Here is an 18,554-nt window from a genome sequence, read left to right on the forward strand (position 1 = left end):
TGTTGAACTTGAAGCATGACCACAAGACAGACGGTCAATCTCTTCAAAGATTCAGTTGTATTTAAAAGGAATCATATTGAAATACTATTGAGATTATCACAAAAAAATAAATTCTTAAGGGATATCTGGGTTACATCCAGTGCAATGTACTGTAATATAGAGCTAAATAAGGATAAGATACTTCTTGCATTCACGGTGCATGCAAAACTCCCACCAAAACTGTTTGAACCACCTCTAATCCAAAAGATCAGAAGGGGTCTTCAGTAGCAGACTGCTTCCCACACCCTATACTTCCCGTCCTTTGGGCAACAAGGTATGAACACCTGTTTTAAACCTTATTACTATACTCTGTAGAAAATAAGAAATTACTTTGCAGCAGCTTAGCTGACCCTTCGCCAACAGTAATATACTTGGTTTAGAGGCATATGATAAGGATGAAAATAAGGACAACTATAATCTAATTCCATTACACATATCTAAACTGGGAGAGCTTGGGAATTTAGAACCTGGTTTTGATCTCCAACCTTCACTTTCTACTATCACTGTATCATCACAAAATAGGTTAAACACCAAACTATTTGCAAAGCAGAAACTCGTTTTCATTGGGCTACAAGAAGACAGTATTCACCTCATAGCTTTATATAGGCACACCTTTCCAATGTAAAGGATGAGCTTGTAAAATGTGTGTGGCATACTATGTAAAACTAATACAATTAGAGAATGGTCTGCCCTGTATTTCGAGAATTCCTAAACTGTTTCTGATGTAAACTGGTATTGGACTTGGTTCATTGTTTGGAACTATGGAATATTTTGTACAACTCTACATAATATGCTCACTGAATCAGACAAGATAATTTGGGGTCAAACACTAGTTCCTTTAAAACTGACTGTAAAATTTCTATCAGTTTACTTAATTTACCTTTTGTGGGATGACGACAATGGCATGTGGTTTTGAACAGGAATTCTGCACCTCCTGGTCAATATCTGAACATAACATAGCCACAATCTCTGCCAACACAAACATACATACCATACTAAGCAGGCTCTCAAATTGAACCTCCTCCTTCCTCAGACATTCTGAGGAAATAATTTGTCTATAATCCTAGGTTAGGGAAAAGAGTAGAAACTATTGATACTGAGATCACAATAATATATAAGCTGATCAATAAATAGCTTCCTCACAAGGTTTACATCTCAATGAAAGCAGAAAAATTTGCCAATTCCATTATGTTTGTCGGATACAAAGCCCCCAGATTATCAATGGGTTATGTACTGTCAATTGTAGAGCTCAACTGGGTCTTGTATCTTGCCAGTTGTATCTTTATTTTACTATTTGTTCTCGGATGTTAAAAACACTATTGGAAGCAGTTCAAAAATACATTGTTGGAAAATTGTTAAAGCCCTAGTCATACAATGTCATTTTGAAGCTCCCTGGGAATTTAGATTTGCACAGCTTATTAGGATATGACCTTTCCCTTGATTTTTTTATTTTAAGATCAACTTAACATGAGATTTCCCCAGTGGGAGTTGCTGTGTTTCCTTCACAGATAAGGAAAAGAGCAATGGCAACTCCGTATAGAGACAACTTTCATACATTTCTACAGTACGGACAAGTTTGTGGTCTTGACAGACATCCAATGCATTCCTAGAGGTTGAGAGGAAAATCATGCGGTACGTTAACTAAAAAAAAACCCAGGAACATAACAAAGGTATTTCCCTGAATCTTTCACCCTTTTTTTTTTTTTTTTTTTTTTCTTCCCCAATGTCATTTGAGATTAAGCTTTGAGGAATTTTAAGGCCTACGGATTCCTTGTATTCAGAGGATCAGGGTAGCACTGGCTGTGAGATAATGGCTTGTTTCTGGAACACATTCATATTCCTTTGGGTGAGCAATTACTACCTTTACAGCACTCTTTTTTTTCTCCATGGTACAGATCTTGTCTCACAAATTCACACAATTCAGCATTTCCATGCTTCTTATATTAGCATAATTTTTCTGGGGTCTCATGAAACTGATCTAAAAGCAGGAGGCTGAAAAATCAGTTCTCAAAATTTTCCTCCGTGGCAGGTATTCAAAACGGCCAACAAGAATAGTATCTCAAGTTCCTCAGTGGTCAGCGAGTGAGGTTCCTCTAGAGGCTGATTCAGAACAGCTAAAGTAGTCTCTTGCTCTAAATTACTCTGCAGAGGAGAGATGTTTCTCTTTGTGATATGGGATGACTACCATCTACCAATAATGGTGTTTAAGTACTTATATATAGTAAACATTTTTTAATAGTTTAAGTCAGGTATATTCAACATTTCTCAGCCCTTATCTCTCTATGTCAATGAAGCCCACAGAGATAATTAGTTAAATTATTAGAAGCTAAATAACATTGCTTATATTTGAAAATTTTCAAATGGTCAAGATCGCAAAAACTAACAACTTTTAATAAGTGTTTATTCAGGAGAGAGTAATTTTCTCACTGAAAAAAAAAATCAGTGGGTCAATAAGGAGATCGCTAAAAGAATTAAATATTTTGCTCTTTGGATATTCGGGGTAAAAGTTTTATGCATTAAGCCTTTGTTATGCAAACAACATTTTTGTTCAACTACAGATACCAAAAGAAGAAAAGGAACTGGTGATGAAATAAGATAAATTACTTTTAAAAAAACTTTTCATATAAGTAGTCTGCTGACTTAGTACTTTGGGTAGGCATTGTGCATATAATGTTCTCATAACGATGCCACATTATAATATAAAGTAATGCGGTATAATATAAATTCATCATGATCATATTTGAATGTCATAGCAATGACAAGTCCAACAAAACTGTACAAAGATTCAAATGATTCCCAAAACAACTTCAGCCATCTTTAGGAGTTTCATTGGTCTGCAGTTCTCATAGTAGTGATGCACATTGTCTGCTGTAATTTGGCTGTGCAAACAAAATGTAGTCCTTTAAATTTTCCTGCAACAGCTGTTAACAGGGGGATGTCCCCAATAGTTAAATTTGCATTTCCAGAAACAGCCTTTCCCCTTTCAACGACTGACAAGAGATACAGGTTTACTACTCTAACAACCAAGTAGCAGACAGCCTTAAAACTAATTTAGATTATAGGCAGACTGTAGGAGTTAATTTGCAATTGATCCAAGGCTAATCTGTCTCTCTTGGGTAAGTACAAAGTCATTATCTACATCGCTGGTTAAAGACCTCTATGAAACGTATGTATCTAACGAAGGAGTAAACAAATCCAAACTGATATGATTTACTGCATATCGCTGTAGAGTACCCTGATGTCATATATACTTAACTTTTCTGCAAAGAAACCTACCAAGATTCTAGAAAAATGCTAATAATATAGAAGGAAAAAATGACAAGGTGAATACTACAGACTTACAGGAAGAAATCTGTTGGCTAACGTCATTTCTAATAGAAGAGTGTATCAGCAGGCATGTTTGAAAAGTGATTCAACAGAAATTGTGTATCTTTTTCTACTCTGGTGACATAGACTCTCAATGCAGATGCATAGTGTAAGCACTAAAAGTTTATTTACAGAGGGCAGGACTGAACATTGCATGTGAACACATTCAGACCATGATAAAGAGCTTTGTCTCCCATTAGTAATTTAAAGAATTGTGATTTGGTACTCCCAACACACCTATAATTGAATTCCTCAGTCATAAAATCACTGGTGCCAAACAAGTTCTGATATCTTTTATCAAGCCTCTTTTTTCTTGTCATTTGTTAACATATTTCTTATGAAGCTTTCTTCTTTTTATAGATACATTTGCTTTAGTTATAAATTAACCCTGGAATTTACTCTCCCAGAGGCCACAAACTGCTTTTTTATTATCTTGAAAAAGTTTCAGGCTATATGAATTTATGATTTGGAACAATTTTGAATAACAGTTGGTGGTTCAAGTACAGAGAAAGGGAAATTTCAAAAGATTGACAAAGTAATTAAGAATAAACTGAAAATGGTTAGATGCTTTTCTGTGCCTTCTGCTCTGGAAGCCATGATTAATTTACCAAAAGGGAACATATTTGCCTGTGGGATTTCTGGTGCTTCCGGTTCCTTGTAGTAATATTAACTGAGATACAGCCTCGTTCTGAAAGGTCTTTCTAAGAAGTTCCATATTTCAGTGGTTCCTGAAAATGGCCAGCACATCCCAAAGGTATGCAGAATACTTTAAAATTTAGACTCAAGTGCAATTTGAACCATATTATAGAAACATTAATATTTAACAGATTGATTCAAATAATGACCATTAGAAGACTAATATTTCATTTGATAAATGTAATCCTAAAGTAACAAGGCTTATAACATTCTCTGTTTCTAATTGTGTGTCTTTGTTGGTCTCTTTCTCTTCATAGCTTTGGAAAACATTGGCTTGTTTCAGCCAGAACTGTCTGCAATGTAGAGGATTTTTAAGAAACTATGCCTAGATTGTTGTTAGTGTCACCACTGAAAGAGCAACAGTTTGAGCTCACCCTGTAATAAATACCAGAAAATCCAAATGAAAAATTCCTAAAAAACATATCCATGGGAAACTAACTTAATTGGTTCTACTGTTCAAAGACCAATTTGTATAAGGACAGAATAATACTTTTTAACAGCCAGGATAATACACACGCTATTGCCTTTATTTGTCCTTCTGTGCTACTCTTACCTCCATTAGAAATCATTTAAGTTTGAAAAATTTTATTTGATTTGACATAAACACACCAGACACCTATTTCTTATGGTTTAATTCCTGTTGTAGCTAAGATTTTCCAAGGTGGAGCAATTTGAAAAATTATGCCTTCAAGATTCAGAAAACAGGAAAAGATCATACGGACTTTGCATTTCTGGATTACTCTTCCTGATCCAGTTTAGATTGGCTGTGGTCGTGCTGCTGGTACACCACATGTAACGAGGTGCTGACTTAATCCAGTGTGGGGTGGGTTAAAAATGACACTGGTTTGGAATAACACAAACGAATTGAGGTGTATTTTTCCTGTATAAATAATTTTCATGCAGTGCTTTCCCCCATCTCTAGTTTCCCATATTCAAGACAATGTCCTTCTTGCAAAGGTAAACAGAACTTCCTTCTCTATGTGCTGTTTCTGAGATTGCCAGTCAGTTATTTGAAGTTAAAATATTGAAATTTTCATCTTACATTTTACTTTGTGTCTCTGATTTGTCCTATTTTTATTAGTAAGTTAGTGCCCCATCCTCTTGAAAAATGTTGTAACTTACTCTGTTTCTTCTTGAATGCTTCATCTATTTAATTACCTATAGTAGGTTCTTGCCGTATCTTTGTTAAGTCTTAACAAAACATGGTATTTTCTGCTCCTTTAATTGAGTCAATAGTGACACAGCTGAAAGGATTTTAACAGTCAAAATATTTATCAATTTTTACAACAGAAACGAGGTTTAAAATAGTGGCCACGTTGTCAAATATTTTAGCTCTCAAATCATCAAGTCTTAAAATACATGTTCATCTGTTTAGATTTTACAACTCTGTGCTTTCTATTTCATTAAAAAAAATTAAAAAAATCCATTACTTATTTGTTGACACTAGTTGGGGAAAATCAGTCAGTCTGATTTGGCCCTAATATTCATCTGTAATCCCATTCAAATCAATGAGATGGTGAGCATAAAGGTCAGATTGCATTGACTACCCTGAAGGATCAGAACCATAAAGTTATACACAAGTAAAACCACCTACTCTCACACCCTGTGTACACATTTCATAACTTTGTTTGCACTGTGTACTTTCACTTGAACCAAAAGGAATTTTCAGAGCAAACAAGTTGTAATGTATTCTTTAAAGGTGAGTTACAATGTTAGTTATCTATAGTTCTTAGAGCAGAGTAGGACAGTAAAAATTTCAAAATATTTTTCATATTTTTCAGAGTAATGACTATATCATATTCAAGTATTTTACTAACATCTGCTCAGGACAGATGTTTAAATAGAGAGAGAATTTTGCCATCATGCAACACAAGCTCCAATAACAACTTGATCCTTCACCAAGGGTTAGAAAAAAATCTTAGGAGTATTTTTAAAGATTTTGGACTTTGTTATATGTCCTTTTATTTATTTAAATGACAGCCAAATGGACGGACAACATAGACTAAAATGACTTATATAGATATTTCTTTTCATAAAATGCCAACCATCTACAGCGTCTACTTTGCCAGATATACAACTTCCATTTCTTTCCTGTGTGCCATAAGCTTTCAGAATTCCAAAGATCTCCAAGTTCTAAGTTATTAATTTTTTTAATTAAAAAAATCTATCAATGGAAAATTAAGCATAGCTCACCTTGGTCCATAGGCAGGAAGAAATTTAAAAGGAAATTATAACAAACCTGAGAGGCATTTAAACTAACTCAGTTTCAGCTATACTAATAAACTAAAGAGTACCAGGGCTCTCACTCTGGCCATATTTGTTCCACTCACATTATGAAACTCTCTTAGTCATCAAAACTTGGTGGCAATACCTAAATGGCCTGTTGCAAATGGTCCATGGCCCACGATAACTCCCAAAGTATTTCTGGAAAGTGTTTGGATGGCTCTTAGTTGGCTGAGCTAAAACTGGACAAGGGACAACTCTAAGAATGTAACCATTTAACAATCCAGTTCCTGAGCCTGTGCCCGAGTTACAGCACTTTTTAATTTATTAGTACAGACCTAGCCTCTGAGTTCAATTAGACTACCCTGAGACTAGGGAATATAATTTCTTTGGGTTTTTGTTTTGGTTTTCCTCAAATTCACTGAGTTATTTTATATTGTATCAGCTTTTTTTCCTAAATGTGGTCCCACTTTCTGCCTGCAAGCTGGCAATACATGTAGCAGGTACTCTTAGCTTTCAGGAAGGGGAAGCGTGCAACTCTGAAGACGTTCAGCGTCAGTGTGAATGTGAATAAGACTCTAGAACTCTCATAAATCTCACCGAACATATATTTCCTTTGTACACCATTTTATTGAGAGCTAACATAAAATGTACTGAACTATTTTTCCCAAACTCACACTTTATTTCAGTGAAATATTGTATCTGTGCAAAAAGAAACTGCAGAGATGGAAAACTCTAAGATACAAGTTAAATCCTTGATACTCAGAAAAACAAAGCAAGTAAGATTATCAAATTCCCGTAATTGACATCTAACAGAGGTATCTACCTATCTATCTTCATGTCATGTGAAGACAGAAGAAATATTTTGCTGCTTCAGAAGTCCACAATATAAAAATGGCAATACCATGGCAAACTGGAAACTGCTTACTATTTGTCTCACCTCCTGCTCTGAGAACAGCTAACAACATACTGGATACAATAGGCACCTCAAAATCACCCCTAACTTCTATGAGCTAAAATAATCCACATGCCCTATGATTGTAGAAGAAAACTGACTATTCTTCAGATGGACTGTACAGCATCAAAGGGCATAAGGGAACCTGTTATAAATAATGGCTCATAGAAGATGAAGGGAAGAAAATCCTACGGGGTCTGTCAGTATCTCTTCCCAATGCAACATTCATCTCTGCAGTAGATTTTTCAATTTTTTTTTCTCCAATTTAATTTCAGAAATTCTTATTCAGAAGATGCTTTCTTTGAGGGGTTATACAACAGTTTATATGAATACTGGAATCAGAAAGCAGTGCTATTTAGTATTTAGCCTACACTGTCTTTATTTAATTTCCATATTCATAGCTAAATGAGCACTCTATCATTCTCACTGTTTTGAACGCCAAAGAATTCCTTTCTCCCACAGAGTAACTGCCAGGTATAATTACTACATTCATTAGCCCTTCCTGGAGTAATTATCAGGAAAGCGGCAACCATACCTGCATCAATTTCTTCTTCCTCCTTGCTTTTTTTCTGCTTTCCTTCCAGGACAACTAGAGTTTCTCTCTACTTTGTATCTCCCCCTTACACCGGGTCTCTCACCTTATTCACCTCAAACCTTTTCCTCCTTTTATTCTTCCCTTCAAAATGGAGATTAGGGGAGGAAAGAGAGAGATGGACCTACTGTCTCTCATTGTTTTCATGTCTACCAATTTGTTGTGGTTTGGGTTTGTTTTGTTTTAATTTAAATCAATTCATTCTGACATTATTAGGAGATTCATAGTACAGTTATTTCACCAGTGACAACAAAAGAGTTACCCTCCTGTCTAAGGGTCAAGCTTCAGCAGAAATTTAAAATTGCCACATGCTGTATAACATTGTGCTGTGCCTTCCTGTTAGTGGATGGGGGAGGAGACAGGAATCTGTTGCACAGCCTGCGTCAGAGAATGTAGTCACACTACAGTATATCAAATTTAGTGTATGTACAAGTTATTGTTATTCTAAACTTACCTCAGACTTCAGCAATATTCACTGTCTGTTCTCCTGTCCTTAGTGACAGGAAAGCTGTCACTTGTTGTTAGCATATCAGACAGTTCCTGTTCTCAAAGGAGTAATAAATAAGGCTAGATTTAAAAAACAGAACAAACTTGGGCAGAAAAAGAACAATGAGTAGGAATGCCAAAATACAGTGAAAGACCACGTTATGGCATTGTCAGCATATCTTACACCAAGAAAAGCTGAAAATCTCATAAGAGACCAGAGAGAAGAATTCAAAATCAAGAAGGTTCCAACAATAAACTTTAAACTTTGAGAAAGAAACTCAAATGTCTGTATTTTTAAAGAATTTCCCTGCTTTTTAAGAGCTTCTTTGGGAAATATAAAAAGGGCTAAATAAATAAAGAAAAACAACAGAGTCTTAGCCAATCTTCCCACTGCCTTCCTTTGAAATTTCCTTTAATTAACTAATTAATTAATTTCCTTTCCTGATACTCATTATGGACAGCATTTTCACTTTTTCCCAACTCTGTTTTCTGCTGGGCCTTCAAAGTCCCGCATTGGCCTTAGATCCCTGCCTTAATCCAGCACTGCAATTAATCTAATCATACTGAACACCAGTACCCTCTATTAAGACTAGAGATATTCTAGCTATTTCACAGTATTTTAAAGCCAGAGCATACCTTAACATTGCACATTACTCCACCTATTCTGCACAAACTTTGTTTTATGGATATTTTCATTTGTAAAGAAGCAGAACTGTTGATAATATTTTTATCTTTCAAAACCAGAATTGATAAAATATACAGAAAGCAGTTTTCTTTTGATCTCTCACCTACTCAAAATTGGCACCCTGGTGACCCAAAAGAATGGAAAGAAATGCACATGGCTTCCACATCCTCAGTATTACATCACAAAGGATGAAACAGCATATTCTGTACAACTCAGAGTGCTGCTGTACTGTATGTAACTCTTTTCTTGCATAAAAAAATGCCTTTCTTAACAAAACTGACTCATTAAAAATTTGACAGATACCATATTCCAATGCACAGAACAATGAAAACAATGATAGACCATTAGACACAGACTCATTTCATAATGGGATCCGTTACTGTGAACTATGACATTAGCATGCTAACTTGTTTTTTTGGATAAATTAAAACATGAAGGTTTGTTTGCAGGAAAAATATATTTTTAATATTCTATTTTTGGATTAAGATTTTCATTGCCAAAAATTTTCAAGAAGACATGTCTACAAGAAAACATCTTTTTTGGAGGAAAAATGGGTTCTTGATACTGAAGGGTTTTCCAGTACTTCTTCAAGTACTATCAAGAATTGCTGCCTACACCAACTGTGCTGTAATAACTACTTCTTAATAAATTAATAATCCTGGTCTAAGAAAATGTCTTTACCTATGTCAGAAAGTAACTTGCATAACCTGATGTTTTATCCTATCTAGCCTGAGTAAAACCTAAACCAGTGTGATGATTTCAAGTGTATATTTAACACAAGGTATTGGGGTATTGCATTACTGTAAAAAAACCCAAACAAGATATTGTGAACATAATAAATATCCACCGCACCCAATTTAACTGGGTAAAGTTAGCCAGCCTGATCACGAGGCAGACCCAAAGAACGAGTCTTTGGGCAGTGCCCAAAGGAAACTGTGTAAGGAACCCTCTTGGGTCTCTTATTCATCATGCCATAATGTTCTTCTCTGCATCACAAAAACAATTAACCAGTTCAAGACAATTGGCAAGCTCACATCATAGCTAATACTCCAAGAAGCTTGCAGAACAGAACCAAGATCAACTGGCAAGCTAATCATGGAAAGCAAGCATGGAATTTGCTTGCAATAGCATTTCTTATGTGCGAACATCCAAATAACTTGGGGGAAAAAAAAAAAAAAAGAGCAACCTAGGAACTACTAATTAAGCTTCCATAGGATTTTTTTAAAATTATTTTGCATTGCCTTGATAATAATGAAAAATACTTTGAAACCACTGTTAAAAACCTGAACCTTTTAAAGTAATTCTTCAATGTTTGCTTATTTCCTATTTTAAATTCAGATTCAGGACATGTCATAATAAACTTTTGTAATATTTATTTTGAAACTTATTTTGTAGTTAATTATAACAACCCATACTTAGCTGAGATCTTTACTAAATAACCTATTCCAGGCCAATTCAGCAATTCTGGCAATAGCTGTAATGTAAATGGAAAAAAAAAAAAATCCAGAAAAATAAACCTTTTTAGTGGTGCTTATTTCATTCAGACAACTAATTTAATGTGAAATCCCTTTGCTGTTTCATCTTGTTTATCATCTCAAACCATCTTCAGCAACAGCTGGAAATTCTGAAAGTGAAAGCATATTTGCAGAACTTTTGTTTCCACATTCTTTAATCATGTTCTAGGCAAAACCCAAAAAATCTACACCTTTATATGAGTGCCTTGCAACATGCAGTCATTTGTCAAACTCTTTTTATGTCGACAATTACTACAGGATATTTAAATAAATAAAACACTAGCCTGCTTTTCTTAATATTTCTAATCATTTTAAAAATCAACTACGCTAACATGCCTTGGTGTACAAATAAGGCATCTCAGATATGCAGTTTAAGTGCAAATGATGGCATCCAGGACTGATGGTAGAGAAGAAATACAGTAAAATCCTCACAGAACTTTAGTGACTCAACAAAGTAAATCCATCCACTATCAGTGGTTAACTTCAGCAGAATCGGAGGAATGGCTACATCACTAGGTCAGTGCAAGAACTTTGTTTCAGCCATACTACAGGCTAGAAAGCAAATAGATAAAATAATTTTTCCTTGTTCTGGAGGGAATGAGAACCTCAGCCTGTGGCCTCTTCAAAATTTCTCATGATTCCACTAAATATGGTCCTGAATAAGGTTAGAGAATACAGATAAAATTCTGTGTAAATAAAACAACCTTTTGCCCTCACATACTTCTGCACTTGCTTATCTATAGATTTCTCTGGGTGTAACTGAAAATAAAATTTGACTTTATTTTTTTTTAACATTCTTAGGTAGGATTAAAAATCAATTTAGCAATATACCACTTAATAATGTGCTTTTATTAAGCTTAAAAACTGAGATTCAGCATAAAATTTTGTAGCTGAAATACCACTGTAGGGGACAGTGAACAGTAACTCCAAGTAAAACATATTCAAGATGAAAGGATAAACTCTTCAGTTTTATTTACTGTAGACATAAAAAGTCAGTACCTAAACCTATCATGAGGAAGTATGTACGTTATGAAAGGCAGTAAATAGAAGTGGCCGCATTTTTCCACAAGACCCCATATTAGATAGCACCACAAAGCACCAGGCCTAGGTAGTAAAACCTGTTTTTCTGACCACCCCTACTAGAAGATCTTGGTGTGAGTGTTAAAGCCTGTAATTAACATTTTTCTTTTCATAGTTCCTTTTTTTAGTGTAACTCTTTTGGTAGTCTGACATATGTTTCAAACCACCATGGTTGAGAACTTATTTCACAGCAATATTAAAATATTCCCCTAGCATAAATACTGAAAATGTACATAATTCTATTTGTATATAGATAGCAACCTAAGTTCAAAGCCTCTCAAACTTCAAAATTGCTGCTACACAACCAAGAATAGCTACAGCAGTTACACAACATCTCTGTTCAATAAATCTAAACAAACACACAACTACTATGGACTTATAATATTATAACATAAAATCCTATTTTATGCAATGCAGCATAATCACATATTGTGTAAAAAGTTTAAGACAAGATCGTAATTCTGGGCAGGGCTACTTTGTGCAAATATGAAATTCTCTGAAAAGTAACTTGCTTAAACTCAGTGGAAAAACACACGACGCAATAAGAAAACTTCCATCACTCCCACTTATTCAATATGTCTATTCAATGACAGCTAAAAGTGTTTCTATGAAAATAACATATTTAGAATTTTATACATACATACAGGTAAGTTAGAGGAATCGAAGCTGGAGGTCTCCTATAAAAAAGTATAGGACCCTGGCAAAAGGGAATCTAAAATATGTCATAGTGAGATTTGTGATAAAGAGGAAAGACATAAGTCCCCATGGAGCTCAAGAAATTCCAATAACCCGTAAAACAGCACAAAGTATAATAATTTCCTCCCATAATAGCTGTTATAAGACCCAAACTAGAACTCATGTCTAATTTGAAGGTCTAGAATAAACTAATACCAACTGCAATGTCTGTATCAAAATGTTAGTATTTCATTTAGAGTTAAAATACATTAAGAAATTGATCACACAAATTCCAGAACAAAAGGCAGATAAATATACTACTCCTGTTACACTGGCATTTCTTAAATAATTTAAAGACAAATATGTAGGACTTTTGCTATAATATATATTCATGGTTATTTAATTTCAGGCATTTAGTCTCACTGAGCAAACAGCAACTCATTTAGCGTTGAACCCTGTATTTTCAGTACACTAAAGCCACAGACTAACTTCAATAGTAATTGCATGGAAGCAAGCTGTGTACAGGACAAAATTTCTAACACTGCATGTAGGCTGCAAACCTGACCCTACGGAAACAGCAGAACCACCACTGACCTGAATGAAGCTGGGATTTTTTTTCTAGACTAAGCATCTTCCAATAAACCAACATCATCTTTTTTTTGATACGGTGGAATGTTCTGTATATTTGTCTGTTGGGATATTATCCAATATCTATTATACTGTGTTATCAGATACTATATATAGCCTTTGAACATTACTGAGATAAGTAGGAAGTCATTCTGTAACATAGGGTTAATACATTACCTACACACACATATCCCCTACAAGTATGTACATAACCATACATGTATGCTCATCTTAGCAGTCATCAAGCATACTTGAACATACATACACAAAGCTACGTAAGCTTTGTGTTTTTTAAATTGCTAATTATCAACCAGCGGAGTAGACTTTGGGATTCATAGACTTGAATTCATAGACTTTGTCCTGAATGTGCAGACTGCATGCCATGGAGGTGATCTGCTTAGTCATGAGGGAAGGGGGTGGCTTATGCAAGTCCACAAAGCATCATCTGCTAGTCGATTCCAGAAATTCACAACCCAGCTTTTGAGGTAGTTACTTCTCTTCCCCTTTCTAAGCAGGATATTTTTTCTATTTGCAGTGCAATCTAGTGAAACTGCAAAGTTAAAAACAGCTGTATTTAGAGAATAGGGTGCTCCTTATAAGTTGAGGGTTTTTTTTGCTGTAAATTTGGGGATTTGTTGTCACACATATACCTAACTTTTTTGTATTTGTCATGATGCAGATTAGAATCTATTACCATTGTAAGAATCTATTACTGTTGTAAGCATAAATCAACGCACTGAAATTTTAAATTAAAATTTTTGCATCAATCTCACTACTACATTGTGTCTCCATTGTAAATTTGTAACTATTTGCATCCTCATGTCACAGATCATATAGTATTAAGGATAGGGACAATCTTTTTGTTTGAGTGAGTAACAAGATGGCCCCAATCTTGACTAGGCTGCTAGGTACTACTGCAACACAGGTAATTAGAAATATCTATATAGTTCACATATCATGAATTTTAATTGGAGAATGATGTAATTGCTTAGTTCAATTCTATAGGAGAGGACAAACAGGCCAAATAATATCATGCAAGGTGTGGGTGGAGCGGGAGAAAAATGTGAGCCTCGTCAAATTGACTTAAGTTCTGTGAAAGTTTTCAGATATGAAGACTGCAGACTAGGCCTTGCTTCTTTTTTTTTTTTCTTCCCCCAAATTAAAAAAATAAAAGCCTACAAAAGATTTAGTTGTATATTTGCCCTGTGGTGTGAGAAGAGCTGACATCTTTGTAGCAACAGGCAAAAGAGAAGTCCATGTTGCAGTAGAAGACCTGATACTGAAGTAGAAACTTACTCTTTCCTATGGCTGCCACATGTATTTTCTCCTTCGTATCCCCTTATACCTGCAACACCTGAAAGTATCCCAAGCCCCACTCACCACAGGTGCTAGTACAACTAGGGTAACAATTTGCCTAGCACCTGCATTTTCTACATACTTTGTCACTGGAACCTGAAAGAAAGCACAACTGAAAAAAAGACAGACTGTCCTTCATAAAAAAAACAAGCAGAGGTGTGGGGGGGAACAGACAAAAGAAATGTAAGAGGTTTATCATTTAATGTAGGAATCAATTTACACTTCATATTCCTGGGAATCTGAAGACAAATCTTATGGCTCTTTCCTTTTTCATTCTGCCTTGGAAAGGCCTCCACAGGGGAAAAAATAAAGGAGGCAAGGGGGAGATTTTTTCCAAGTACTCTGTAACAGTTAAATGAAATCCTTGAGAACTGACCTGTTAATGGGAAACCTCAACTTCTGTTTGTGGCATGGGTATGTAGGACTTGAGTATAACAACGTTCTCTTGCATTGGATTATTTCTAACTTTTTCTTTTGTTAGTTCACAAAAAGTTAACTGACACACAAAGAATATTTGGTATGAAGTACCTGAAAAATAGATCCCTGCTGTTAAAAAAATATACATAATTATGGAAGTACAGTGTGGAATAATTAGCACTCATCATCTAATATCATGCTAAATTAAATAAGTCTATCAGTGATTAAAAAATGAAACTAGTAGCAATAACTAATGGAAAGTATTGTATCCATGACTTCAAAAGAACTTAGCATGGAGAATTTATAATTGTATTTTAATTTCTCTTGAGTAACTGCACTGGAAACTGTTTTACTGCATGCCAGAGGAGAATACAGGAATAATCCTTGTGACAGAAGCTAGTAAAAGAAAATCAAATTCTGAATATCAAATATATGCAACTAGCAATTCACAATTAGGCTACAAAAAATGGCTAGTAAGTATATTCAAAATCATTCTGAACAGATTATATGTAAAAAAAAAAAAAGAAAAAAAAAAAGAGGGCCTCAGCAATCAAGGTGAAAAAAAATTAAGTATACTTTTCATTATTTAGTCCAGCTTTGTACAAGACAGAGGTTTTGTTCTACTTTTAAACTTTTCCTTGTTTTTACAAAATAACTTTTTGCAAAATTCATTTTATTAGTCATTGCTATAAGTAGAAAATCATATTGACAGTAATGGAAGCTGGGCCTAAATTTATTTTATTGACTTTGAAACGGACTTATGGTTATTTAAAAATTTCAGAGAAGAGACAGATTTAGAAGCAGTGCTGATAGTGAGTGTTTTAATCAGTATCATAAGGAAGGCTAAAAGGCATAGCTTCAATATTCTTCAATTAAATTCTAATACTTTGCCACCTCAGTTTTTTGTGATAATTTATTATATGAAATATAAATTTGTATCAGCAGAAATTTTGTAATGTAAGTTTCATTGAATGCTGATGTTTAATAAATTATATTATCCAGGAATTTGACATTGAGGCATTTCTAAGAAATACATACTATCTTAAGGCTGTTACAGATATATAATCTCTGAACCACTAAGTTAATGAGATATTTTACAAAACTGATGCCTAAGAACATTCAAATTCAAAAGCTGTCCCTGTAAAAGTATCTTTAAATGATATTTCTGATTGGTTATCATTCAAAGTCCATGCCAACTATTTTTTTCAACTCACTCTCCCCTTGACAAGTCCATGCTTATATTGTACCACATGCCTTAACACACTGCTAAGGGTGATTTCTTATAATCTCATAATTAGATCTCTAAGCAATTTTTGCAGCAGTTTTTTTTTTTTTTTCTGACAGCCAAAGAGAATAATGATGTCAAACACATGTCTTCATGCAACAAATTCTGACATTAATGGGAGGACAATATATGAAATTTCTCTTCGAAGGAGAGCAGCGAGTGTCATATGTCATAGTTACTTGGTGTATACTGGGAATTTTTAGTTAACTAGTAACAAATCATAGTAACCTTTTAAAAGGTAAATTACTGATTAAATTATGGACTAATTGGTACCAGAATTTTTTTTTAATACTTATTTTAAAATGGAACATTACAATCATGTTCCACAGCAAAAGCTTGCTCAGAGATAGAGCAGCAAGTCACAAATATGAGGCTAGCCCACAACCCTAGTTATTTCAAGGATAATTATAATTGATCCTCCCGATTCAAGGGAACCTAGACTCCACAGTACACGAAGAAACTGATAATTTCCTGAGCTTTTCATCAGAATAAATACGACTCTTACATCACTGATATTAATAAATACATCACTGTTAAGTCAGCATTGTATTGTCGTGTGTACACAGTGCCACAAAGTTACAACACCACAGGAACTTGCACTCTCCAGTTGTAGAATACCCTAGAGAGAAATGACACCAGGAAGATTACAAAATGCTCCTGCAAACCTGAGGCATGCCATCAAGACACTGTATATTTCAACACAGCATCTCAGTTGTTGCAGGCTGAGAAAGGCTCCCCGACTTTCTGCGGTTGAGAAATTTAAAAAAAAAAAAAAAAAAAAAATCTGTTCATTCATTAAGTGAATCGGCCAGGTGAGCACCAACACTTCCCTGTCGGCTCCTTTCCCCTAACGCAAGTACGAATGGACGCCCTGCGGTCTGCCCCTTGCAGCCGCCGGGTACATCTCTCCCCATGCCCTCCACCTCGGCAGGGGAGGAGATCACCCCCTCGCGCACGTTACACTCTCCTCAGCATCCTCCTCTCGGGAGGACTGGAGCTGACCCACATGAGTCACCGTTCCCCAGCCCTCCTCCCCGGCCCCGGCCCCGGCCCCTGCCCCGAGTACAGCACCATGGACACAGCGCCCACGCTGTCCGCCGGCCGGCCGGCCGGCTCCGGGCCGCAGCCCGGCGCACCTGGAGCCCTCCCGAGGGGGTCCTCCCCGCCGCCCCGCTCCCTCCCGCCTCTCCTCCCCGCCCGGCCGCGGGGCAGCCTCATCCCCTCTGCCCGCCCACACAGCCCCCACGGGCACCGGCAGCCCGTCCCGGCAGACCTTCTCCCCTCAGGGCCGTGCCTCGTACTGCCTGAACGCTCCCGCTTCTCCCCTCCGCTCCGGGAAAAGCCCTCTAACACCGCCCCCCCCCCCCTCCCCGCTCCCGCGGAGCCACTTTCCTTCCCCGCCACCCCGAGCATCCCCGGCACCGCGGCCTCCTCCCCCGGCCCGGGGCTCAGCCCTCGCCCCGTCCCGGGGCGCAGCTCCCGACCGCGCACGCTTCCCCTCACCCCCAGCAAGCTCCTCCGAGCCCCCGAGCCCCCGCCGGCCCCTCTTCCGACAGAGGCGCCCCTCACAAGCCCCCCCCCCCCCCCCAGTCTCCCTCAGCCCGCAGCTCTCCTCACGCCTCCGCCGGGCCCCCCCTCACCTCGGGGGAAGGTCCCCCGCAGCCCCGCACCGACCTGGTGCTGTCAAGTCTCAGCGGGAGAAACTGTTCCCTTCTAGTGGGATAAACTCCCCCCCCCGGCTCGGGCCCGTCCTACCGAGCAGGCACCGCCTCCCCCGGGCCGGGCACCGCCTCCCCGCCGGCCCACACGGCCGGCGCTGAGGGGCGAGCCGCCGGCGGGAGCGAGGGGGCTCGGGGCGCTGCGCGGTTCGGGGGGCTCGCGCCGCGGCCGCGGGCGGGCTGTGGGGACGGGGCGGGGCGGGGCCGCTCAGCGGCGGGAGCCCGGGCTGAGGTACGGGGCTCGGCGGCGGCCGCCGCCGGGTAACGCGCCGGGAGGGACGGGGGGAAGAGTTGGACGCGGAGAGGGAACGGGTCAGTGAGGAGGAGGAGGAGGAGGCGGCGCTGCTTCTCCTTCCTTTCCCCTCTAGAGCCCGTCCCGTCACCCCAGGCAGCTCCCTCCGGGTCCGTGCCCCTTGAGCGAAGTCACAAGCGTGTACCTGAGGGCTGACCGCGGGCCCTGGAGTGGATCTGGAATTTGATCTCTGCTCTCTGTAATCTCCTGTGACTGAAAATTCAGCTTTTCCGGCTGCTAACTGCTTTCTCTTTTGCATTCCCATTCTCCAGCTAACTCCTCTCTGCGCTGCGTGTAGTTGGGTTGGTCACCTCACGCCAGTTTGTATCCTACTGTGACAGGAGTAAAGGCTTTTCTGAAAAGATTCTTAGCAGTAACTGAGGTAAATGAAATTCTTTTTCCCCTCACTTTTTTTAGCTACAGATTATCTCTCCCCCTATTCCCCCCCCCCCTCCCGCCCAGGAATGCAGAGAGAAATGGTATAGGCTAAGTTCGGTAAGTCTCAAGGGAGAGCAAGTTCAAACAAGCATGTCACCTCCTTCTATTTC

The 18,554-nt window shown here is 37.9% G+C and overlaps 1 protein-coding gene across 4 annotated transcripts in view; it reads right to left on the bottom strand.

Annotated features, from left to right (window-relative positions):
* Positions 1–18,172, bottom strand: part of PPARG (peroxisome proliferator activated receptor gamma) — a 60,642-nt gene extending 42,470 nt beyond the window's left edge. Inside the window, exons 1-2 of one of the 4 annotated variants that reach the window (XM_041118811.1) lie at positions 16,502–16,975; positions 14,671–14,822 (exon numbers count right to left, since the gene is read on the bottom strand). The gene's annotated coding sequence lies outside the window, so the exon portion shown is untranslated. Of the gene's footprint in view, positions 1–14,670; positions 14,823–16,501; positions 16,976–17,636; positions 17,749–18,151 lie in introns of those variants that run through there. The other 3 variants (XM_029996283.2, XM_029996280.2, XM_029996282.2) reach the window with 3 other exon arrangements.
* Between the last annotated feature and the right edge of the window lie 382 nt (positions 18,173–18,554).

This window comes from Aquila chrysaetos, chromosome 20, assembly GCF_900496995.4.
Source record: "Aquila chrysaetos chrysaetos chromosome 20, bAquChr1.4, whole genome shotgun sequence".
NCBI classification, from domain to species: Eukaryota; Metazoa; Chordata; class Aves; order Accipitriformes; family Accipitridae; genus Aquila; species Aquila chrysaetos.